General features: G+C 35.6%; 1 protein-coding gene across 1 annotated transcript in view; it reads left to right on the top strand.

Annotated features, from left to right (window-relative positions):
• The window catches only part of LOC145242657 (protocadherin beta-15-like), a 288,612-nt gene that overhangs the window by 126,395 nt on the left and 152,553 nt on the right, over positions 1-9,664 (top strand). The window lies entirely within an intron of this gene.

Raw genomic sequence — 9,664 nt, 5'->3', positions numbered from 1 at the left:
TATATATATATGTATGTATATATATATATCCCGCATTTTGCTAATTCCTACCCTCTGATGAGAAGGAAAGTATTTCTTCGAAACTCCACGGATTAAGGACTATCCATCTATCTAGTGTTTCCTTTTCAGATATCCACTATAACTATGCACTCCCGACAGGTACGTGCCTAGAAAACAAAGCCATAAAACCTGACATAGTGACAAGAAGGAGAACGAAGCAACCTTAGTAAAAGTTAGAGTCCCCTATGATGCTGCGTCCATCAGAACTAGTACCAATAAAATAATTTGATGAAAGCAGGAACAGGCAATTTGGACCAAAGTTAACACTTATACACAGCCTACCACCACAAGTGCATTTGAGAAGTTTTATTACCAAATAAGCTGAAAGGCCCAGCATATAAAATCAACAGTACATTCTTTGATATGACAAGGGTGCGTTTAACATGACTGTTTCTGTTTAATGCACAACTGCACCATGATACTTGACTTTTTCACTTTAACCTTATATTTAAGGCATTATCACCGCATAAGCAGTAAGACAACGCATATAAAATCAAAAGTAGGTTCTTTGATATGACAATGGCGCGTTCAAAACGAATGTAATACCAGAAAAAAAAAAAAGCTGTTGGAAATAAGTCATACATTATCCACAATGAATATACAATCGCTACAGGTATGTGCCTAGAAAACGAAGCCATAAAACCTGACAAGGAGAAAGAAGCAACCTTCGTAGAAGTTAGTGTCCCCCAATGATGCTATGTCAATCAGAGCTGAAAGGGAAAATATATTTATTTGTACCGATATCTCTGAAAAAACACGGACTGTGAGGATTAATGGGTTAAATTAAATAAATAGATGAAAATGGTAAATAAGTTTCAGCAATTTCAAAGTTCTAATATTTCTTGCTTGAAGGAGCAGACGACATAATTTTAAAATGGAGGGAAGATATGACGAAACGAAATGTCTACGATTGTTGAGATGATCCTCGGCTAAAATACAACTAAAGTATAATGTTTTTGTTGGCAAACTTCCAGTTTCTATGTGGTAAACGCATGGTGGACATTTTAAAGTGTGCCAAAAAGGAAAACAAAAATGATTTCGAAAAATTGTTTGTTGAGATATGAAGCAAATTCGACAGCAACGTGACAGTGGAGTGGAAAAATCAAACATGTCTTCTACCCCCCCCCCCGCTTCTTCCTTTTAAAAAGCATCAAACATTTTGAAATCTGTTCTTGAACTTTTTAGATGAGAATTGATTACTCGTGTTATTCGGATTCTTTAGACTACTGTTCTGTTTTTAAATAAGATTTAATTCGCTTATTTCGTGTTGATTCTGTCTTTCTTCGGAAGATTTACCTTTTCTTTATTTGATGTGTTACCGCACATCAAGGCGGCCTCTTATTTCAATTGCTTTTTTTTTTTTTTTTTTTTTTGCTGGTTTTTACAGTACAATTTACCTGGGTGGATATAACAGTAAGAATTCAGTTATTATTGATAAAAAATAAATTACGCGTTGCTCTTTCACAGTGGGAAGGACCTGGCATAGTGGATAGAATAGTCGGTAAAATTCACTTTTACGTTACATTCCTCTGTTATTGAAGGCGTAATCCGTTTATAAATCACTAATAAAAAAAGAGCAGATCTTACATTTAATGCAATAATAAATCGTGCATAAATTCTGACGAGGTTTTGTAGCTCATTGGTAAGACGCTAGACTACTGCTAGTGTGGTTGTGAGTTCGATTTTTGTTGATGGTTATTCTATACTGATAAAGGGTGAACCCAGAAACACGTGGACATTGATATAAATTTATGCATGTAAAACTATTAACGTATTAAAAAAAAATAAGAATATTTAAAATTTTAATACATAATAATTTGATACATAAAAATCATATTTCCTACAGTGTATAGCAAAGTATCTGCAATATTAGAATGGGGGGGGATAGATCTCCAAACAATCGTCTCCAAACTTTGTCTGTCTGCATGTACGTGTGTGAGAGTTCGTTCCCTATGGACTCGAAAATGGCTAGGCCGATTTCTCTGAAAATTTCACACAAAGATACTTTATGTGCTTGACAGTGTTCTTAGAAAGGTTTTGTATTGCAATATCTTTAATACGTATCGATAATTGAAATAATCCGATGGAAAAAGGAACAGGCGATTTTGACCAAAGTTAATACCTTACACAGACTAACATCACAATTGCATTTGAGAAGTTTTAGGCTCGACATATAAAATCAATTGTAAGTTCTTTGATATGACAAGGACGCATTCAAAATGAATGTTTCTGTTTAAAACACAATTGCACCATTCAAACCATTATCACCGCACAAGCAATAAGGCCATGACAGTGACGCATTCAAAATGAATGTTTCTGTTTAAAACACAATTGAACCATGATACTTGATTTTTGCATTTTAAACTTTATTTCAAGCCATTATATATTAAAAATAATTTTATAAAATCAACAGTAGGTTCTTTACAGTGCAATGTCGACTACAATATATTGTAAACTACGTCACTGTGTGGAAGATTCCTTTTGGTGGACCACGATGGATCATTAACTAGAACAGACAATAAATCGATTTGATTGAAAAATGATCGATTTTACCAATTTCGATGACAATAAAAATATGGGAGTGTGAAACATTCGTAGATCATAATTCAGTCCCGGGCAACGTCGGATCTCTCTGCTAGTATTAAAATAGTTTTCGTTTACAGAAAATAAAATATGTTAGCTTTTAATAACTTGGCTACCAGCAATTACATAAAACAAGCAAATATAAACTAAAGAAAAATTAAATTAATTACTCCTAACCAACGTTGGGTCGGAAGAGTTAGTATTCTATGTATTTTTTCTATTGATCTCTGACCAGCTTTAATTGGACTCCCTACTCGTTGGCATAATGGGAGACTAGGGTTCAATTTCACTCGAATCATACCAAAGACTCAAAAATTGGTACTTGATGCCACCTTATTAGCAAAGAAGTAGCGCTCTTCCCTATACCTCAGTATAGTAGCTTATTAAAAGGGAGCCTTTGGGTTGACATCAACTATTCCCAACCACTTTATTTTTTACTTTTTTTAGAATGTCATTGATAAGTATCGATAATCAAACTAATCCAAAGAAAGAATGAACAGGCGATGTTGACCAAAGTTAACATCTTACACAGCCTAACATCATAAATGTATTTGAGAAGCTTTATTACCGCACAAGCCGAAAGGCTCAACATATAAAATCAACAGCAAGTTCTTTGATATGATGGGGCGTGCTTAAAATGAATTTTTCTGTTTAAAGCACAATTGTCAGAAACATTCACTGTGAGAGTTTCCAGATTTTATTGATAATACACACATGAAACTCTAGCCCCCTTCTAAGTAATCTCCTCTGGCTGCAATGCATTTGTACCGTTCCAACGCCATCTTTGATTTTATCTTTTTTGATTTTCACTCTTGTTCACTCCAAGCATAGCATATTGCCACTTGAACATAAGAGGTTACTATCTGGGACCTAGTCTACAGGAGATTATGTAGGGAGTTGAGCAGCAAGATGTCTGTTCACATAAGATTTAAATGCCCGCATGTTAGTACAGTCAAGTATGCGGGAAACAGGGAGGGAATTCCAAACTCTAGCCGTGTGAGGGAAAAAGTTATTAATGTAGAAGGTGTTTGGCATCTGGAGAACACTAAAGTGAAAAGATGGGATTGTGTTGCTAAGCAAGTTTGGCATCCAATAATCCTCCAAAAAGAGTTGATATAACGCTAAACCGACTATTCCCCTCAATTAATGGAAAATTAGCAACTGATATTCGATTAATTGTATACAATGACTTATGTTTTCACATTAAAAATATTAAAAAGGGTTGATATGAGATAACACTGAGAAACAAAATAATGTTTCTGATTTTTTTAGATGAAGATTGCCCATGCATATTATTTGCATCCTTCAGACTACTGTTCTCATCTTGAGTGTTACTTTTACCACATTTCGGTTAATGTAATCTTCGACCTTCTTCAAGTCTGCAAGGAACCGTTGCATAATGGATAGAGTAATTGGTAAAATTCAGTTGTAAGTTATACCCTTCTGGAGATTGAAAGGTTCAATCCTCAGTGCAGGCAACATTCAAAATACAACTTCAAATTACTTAGGACTCCTTCCAAGCCATGGTTGATGGAATGAGAGTCTGCTGATCCTTGAATTAACTAAAGCGTTCCGTTCAAAATTCTGTGCGGATTTCCGAGTTTAACAGAAAGATTCCCGAGTTCGACACACCTGAAGAAGGTCGGAGGTTACGTCAACCGAAACGTGAAAATAACATTTTAGCTGAGAAGAGTAATCCAGAAGATCCAAATAATACGGAAACCGAGTAATAATTCTATACATAATGTTTCTAAAGTTTCTGTTCAAATCAAGATGCACATTTTATGCTTGATTAACATTGGAAACGATTCATTGATTTCCATTGAGTTTGAAGATTTGCACAGCTCAAAGTGATCATTTTCTAAAATGGCTGCTCAAATGACTAACCCAGATTTCCATTTAAGCTGGCTCAAAGCTAAGTTCACTCCTGATCTTATTGTTATTGCAGACCAAATATTACAGACCAACAATGTCTAGTTGTAAGATACGTTCATGTGATCTGCGCATTTAACACTTTGACAGCCACACCGTTTTTGAGAGACACATGCGTCATTACTAGGGCTGTGACAACAGCATATTCTTTTCATTGTTTTGACTCTGAAATATATATCCGACACAGTAAGACACAGTCAATCAACTGAGAACTACATCAGTCGATATAAAAACATATAAGATATCAACGGATAGACACTCAAGAGGCAAAACAATGAAAAGAATATGCTGTTGTCACAGCCCTAGTCATTACAAACTGCCATGTCAACATATATTGTTGCTATGACAGTCAACGTGTTAATGAGGAAAATGCTGTTCCAAATACAGAGTTGGGCTATGATGAATAACTCTCTCCCCAGGAGAGTGTTTGGAAGTGACTCCAAAAAAAAAAAAAAAAAAAAAAAGAAAAAAGAAAGGAACAATAGGGGGAAAATGATTCAGCACGGAAGACAAAAGCAATCGAAAATAGGAAGTGGGTCAGGGGCATTACTTATTGCACGCCCCTCGTAATCAGCTGAGAATGATCGAGAAGGCAAGTCATTTCTGCTTATCTGTCACTCTAAGATATAGACGAAATTTTTATGATTTCTGATCGTTAATCAATAAATTTAGTAGTATTTTTTTTTTACTTACAAGCCACCACATATCAAGGTCTGGAGGCCAATCTGTTGTATTGTTATCATAAAAGGGGCACCGTTGTATGATCGTCTAAATGTTGCTGTCTATTTGTGATATATTCATATCTAATTGTACATATGCAGTTGTGTGTGTGTGTGTGTGTGTGTGTGTGTGTGTGTGTGTGTGTGTGTGTGTGTGTGTGTGTGTGTGTGGTGCATGAATTTTGGACATACCTTATCTTCATGCGTCGTTGATCTTGTCCACCTGGAATTCATCTTGTGTCTTGGAATGGACACTGGAAACCTGTTTTGGACGAATATTCATTCACTCGAAGACGATGATTGGTTTTATATAATTTTTATTCACCTTCCAGGTGTTGATCGCAGAAGAATGGAAAATGATGTCTTTGCTTGCGTGGTTACTTCAAGGTCTTATTTTCACACACGTCAGCGCCCCCCCCCCCAGTGAAGGGGAGAGGACGACCTGTTAAGCCGTCTGTTCTTCTCTACGTCCAAACCCAAACTCACTGACTCCAGCTAACCTGATCATGTGACTCACACACAGATCCGATCAGCTGACCCTCACTTCCGGTAAAACGTGTCTACAATATGATTTACCATATTCCTTTCTTATATTCGACCTATTTCCTAACAAATTTAGGATGACGGTCAAGTGTTACGTTGATGGCGAAACGATATGATCGGTTATGATAGAACTTGGGTAGAGCTGGATTATTTAGAAAGACGGTCCAATAGGAATTTATTTACATTAGACTTGAAGATGGTCATGTTATAGTCAGCCGGGAAGCAAAGATACGGTATTGAGTTCCAGAGATGGACAGTTCTAGGAAACAAACATTATGGAATTTTCGTTTAGTGAGTGAGGGAAGTTGGCTTTTGTTGTAGCTAGCTAGACAAGTGTTTGTTGCAAATGTTTTACAAGGAGGGATCATAGACCAAAGCTAAAAGTAATGATAAAGCAGAGACAGACTCACAAAGTCTTTTCTGTAAGAAAGCTGAAGTAGAGAGGCTAAAAGGTCCTCACCAACTAAGTTACAAAGAGGGTTCTATATCCCGTGAAAGCAGGAAAGGATACTTGTAAGTGCTCCTCCTCAGATGTGGCAATAGTACTCAATCTGAGGTCATATTTGACTCTTACGGATGTTTTTTAATTTGCGATAGCTGATGAGAGGTTGTGGCTCAGAGCAGATAGGGCGATGACCTGATCATCCGACCGACAGTGATGGCCTCGACCGACAACTAAGATGTGAATGTTAGCATTTAGAGGGTAGTTATCACACATATGCCCATAATGCAATTGATATCTACAGAATGTGAAGCCAACGTTCGCACTCTCAGTAATCACCAGTGTGGGAGACGACGACACGGGCAGAACAAGAAGTGAAGATAAAGGAGAAGAAAACCACGGTACACACAAGCGTTGGGGTAGCAGTTGTCAAAAGAGAAATTCGCATAGCTTCACAGGGTGACGCCCTCCCCCGCTCCCCCTAAAGCCACCTATGAAATAGATAATAAAATGCAGAATCCTTTCTGTAATCCAACCATCATTTGAGAAAAATAAATTTTATTCTATGCCTGACTTGTCCACCAAGTTTCAGACACCTTCCTCCTCCTTTTCCTCGTCTTTCTCCAGTTTCTCAGTGTTTAGGGTGTTGCTAGGATGATAACATGGTCAATAGGAAACTAACTCTCTCTCTCTCTCTCTCTCTCTCTCTCTCTCTCTCTCTCTCTCTCTCTCTCTCCCTTTAGAGGCAGATTTACATCCCTTGGATATAACAGTTATCGCGTCTTCATGCGAGAACAACACCCGATGTTCAGAACGGCCATTTTGGCAGAGAGCAGTGACAGACATTGTTAGCACACCACGTGGGGACTTTTTTTGGACTGAAATTAAATTATAAGATATAGACTTTAAGGACTTTAAATTATAAGATATAGACTTTAAGGACTTTAAATTATAAGCTATAGACTTTAAGGACTTTAAATTATAAGATATAGACTTTAAGGACTTTAAATTATAAGATATAGACTTTAAGGACTTTAAATTATAAGATATAGACTTTAAGGACTTTAAATTATAAGCTATAGACTTTAAGGACTTTAAATTATAAGATATAGACTTTAAGGACTTTAAATTATAAGATATAGACTTTAAGGACTTTAAATTATAAGATATAGACTTTAAGGAACTGTTTTCGGTTTATAAGTAAAGGAACAATTCAGAGCAGATGTGTAAGTGTCCAGATAGACACCACTTCTGCTTTTTATGTAGTTATATCTAAAGATTTGTCAGATTGCCTACAGCTATATCGCTTCTTACATTCTTAAGCCAGGTCTTCCTTCTGTCTACCAAGCTTTTTGGTTGTTATTTTCACAGTATTTCGATAGATGTAACCTCCAATTTTCTTCGGGTATATATATATATATATTTTTTTTAATTCAGTGAATCTTTACTTCGGGATTACTCGGAATATTGTGAATATACCAACAAAGATGAAAATAGTAGTTTGAACAAATTATCAGCCACATCCGAATTCCGAAACAAGATTCTGCAATTCGGAAGCCACATACATTAGATGCCCTCACGGTTTATATCGATTATCTTGCATATTTACCGATTGAAACGATTTCCTGTTTTGAAACCCGTCCGATGTAAACGGTGTTACTAAGTAACACCTTTTACTTCGGACGAGTTTGACGAAAATTTAGGTCAGCATGTAGAAATATACTGAAATTGATTATTTTCATTGAAATATGATTATTTACTGAAAATTTTTTTATTAATAAATATTTTTATTTACAGAAATTTTTTATTAATAAATATTTTTATTTACAGAAATTTTTTATTAATAAATATTTTTATTTACAGAAATTTTTTTATTAATAAATATTTTTATTTACAGAAATTTTTTATTAATAAATATTTTTATTTACAGAAATTTTTTTAAATATTTTTATTTACTGAAATAATTTATACTGAAAATGGAATATCTTTTAAAAATATAATGAAGTAAAATAATTTATTATTTATTGCGGACTATTATTCTCATCTTTTTTTAGTTGTTCTTTCACAACGTTTCGGCCGACTATTCCTCTGGCCTTCGTCAGGTGGTAACCACGACGGATAGGAACTCCAAATCTCCCAACTGCATTCTCAGCAATTACTGCCATCCATAGTTGTCGTCTCTCCACGTTTTGGCCAAGTAAGCCTCTGGCAGGCTTTGGTTGGTTGCTTGTTTTTGTTTTACGGCATATCAACCTTTTTCAGGTTATTTAATGCCGAATGTAGTTATTTTGAGGAACGATTTTTAGTGGAGTATATTTTTTTTTAAGTCAGATTCTATTTAACCCATAGTTGGGACCCTAACAGGTACTACCACTCCGGGTCAGAGTGGACCTGGGAGCAATGGCAATTAAAGGGTGGCTCCACACTCCCTAAGGCCCGCAAGGTGGGGCCTCACCATCGGATATAGTTTTAGGTCATATACAGGACCGGCAGGCTTTGGGTAGGGTTGAAACCGCTATCTTCAAGCAATTCTTACCTGGAACCGTAGAGATTCAACGTCTCTATCCACTGTGCCACGTCCGCATTAAAGAATAAATTAATAAATAATACTCATCTCAATAATGGATTCCAATTAAATAATATGAATTAAAATAAGCTGAAAACATTGTAAAAGATAATGAACGGATGTTTAAATAAATGGAAAAGAAAACAAATGAAAGTTTACTGGATGTGTGTTTTTTTTTAATATGAATTTTTCACATATAATAAATGAAATAAAAAAAAACTTAATGAAAAGAAAATATGCATTTGTTTAAATATAATTAAACTGCATAATAAACGCGATTAAGCAATGTACGTAAAATAGCAGAGTGTACAACTTAAGTAACACCTTTTACTGTTGACGAATTTCAAAACAGGAAGTCGTTTGGATCGGTAAATATGTGAGATAACCATGCAATATACCTAACCATTTTCTCTTCTCTGCAACCTCTACCTCACAGAAGAGATGTTACGAGTTTGTTTCTGCTTTATCGTTATTTTCATGGCAAGTGCTCGACTGAGCTTCAATCTATGATCCCCCTCGCCAAACTTTCACAAGAAACAGCCGTCTAGCTGAAAACACTATCAATAATTCCCCACACTCTTTATCTGTGCCTAAACCTAAACGTAAATTCCATGAACAAAGCTTCTTTCTGAGAACTGCACGCCTGTGGAACTGTCTTCCGTCGTCCTGCTTTCCAGCTGACTATAATCTGGTTGTCTTCAAGTCTAACGTAAACAAATTCTTGATGAGTCGTTCCACTTAAGTTAACAAATTTATCTAATTTCTATTACTAACAATTACTATATTGTTCGATTGACTACTGTACACTCTTAACCCTTA

Source organism: Euprymna scolopes, chromosome 21 (genome assembly GCF_053919585.1).
Source record: "Euprymna scolopes isolate OS-2025 chromosome 21, ASM5391958v1, whole genome shotgun sequence".
Classification (NCBI taxonomy): Eukaryota; Metazoa; Mollusca; class Cephalopoda; order Sepiida; family Sepiolidae; genus Euprymna; species Euprymna scolopes.
Note: the sequence above shows the minus strand (reverse complement) of the source record. Positions and strands in the feature narration are given on the sequence as shown.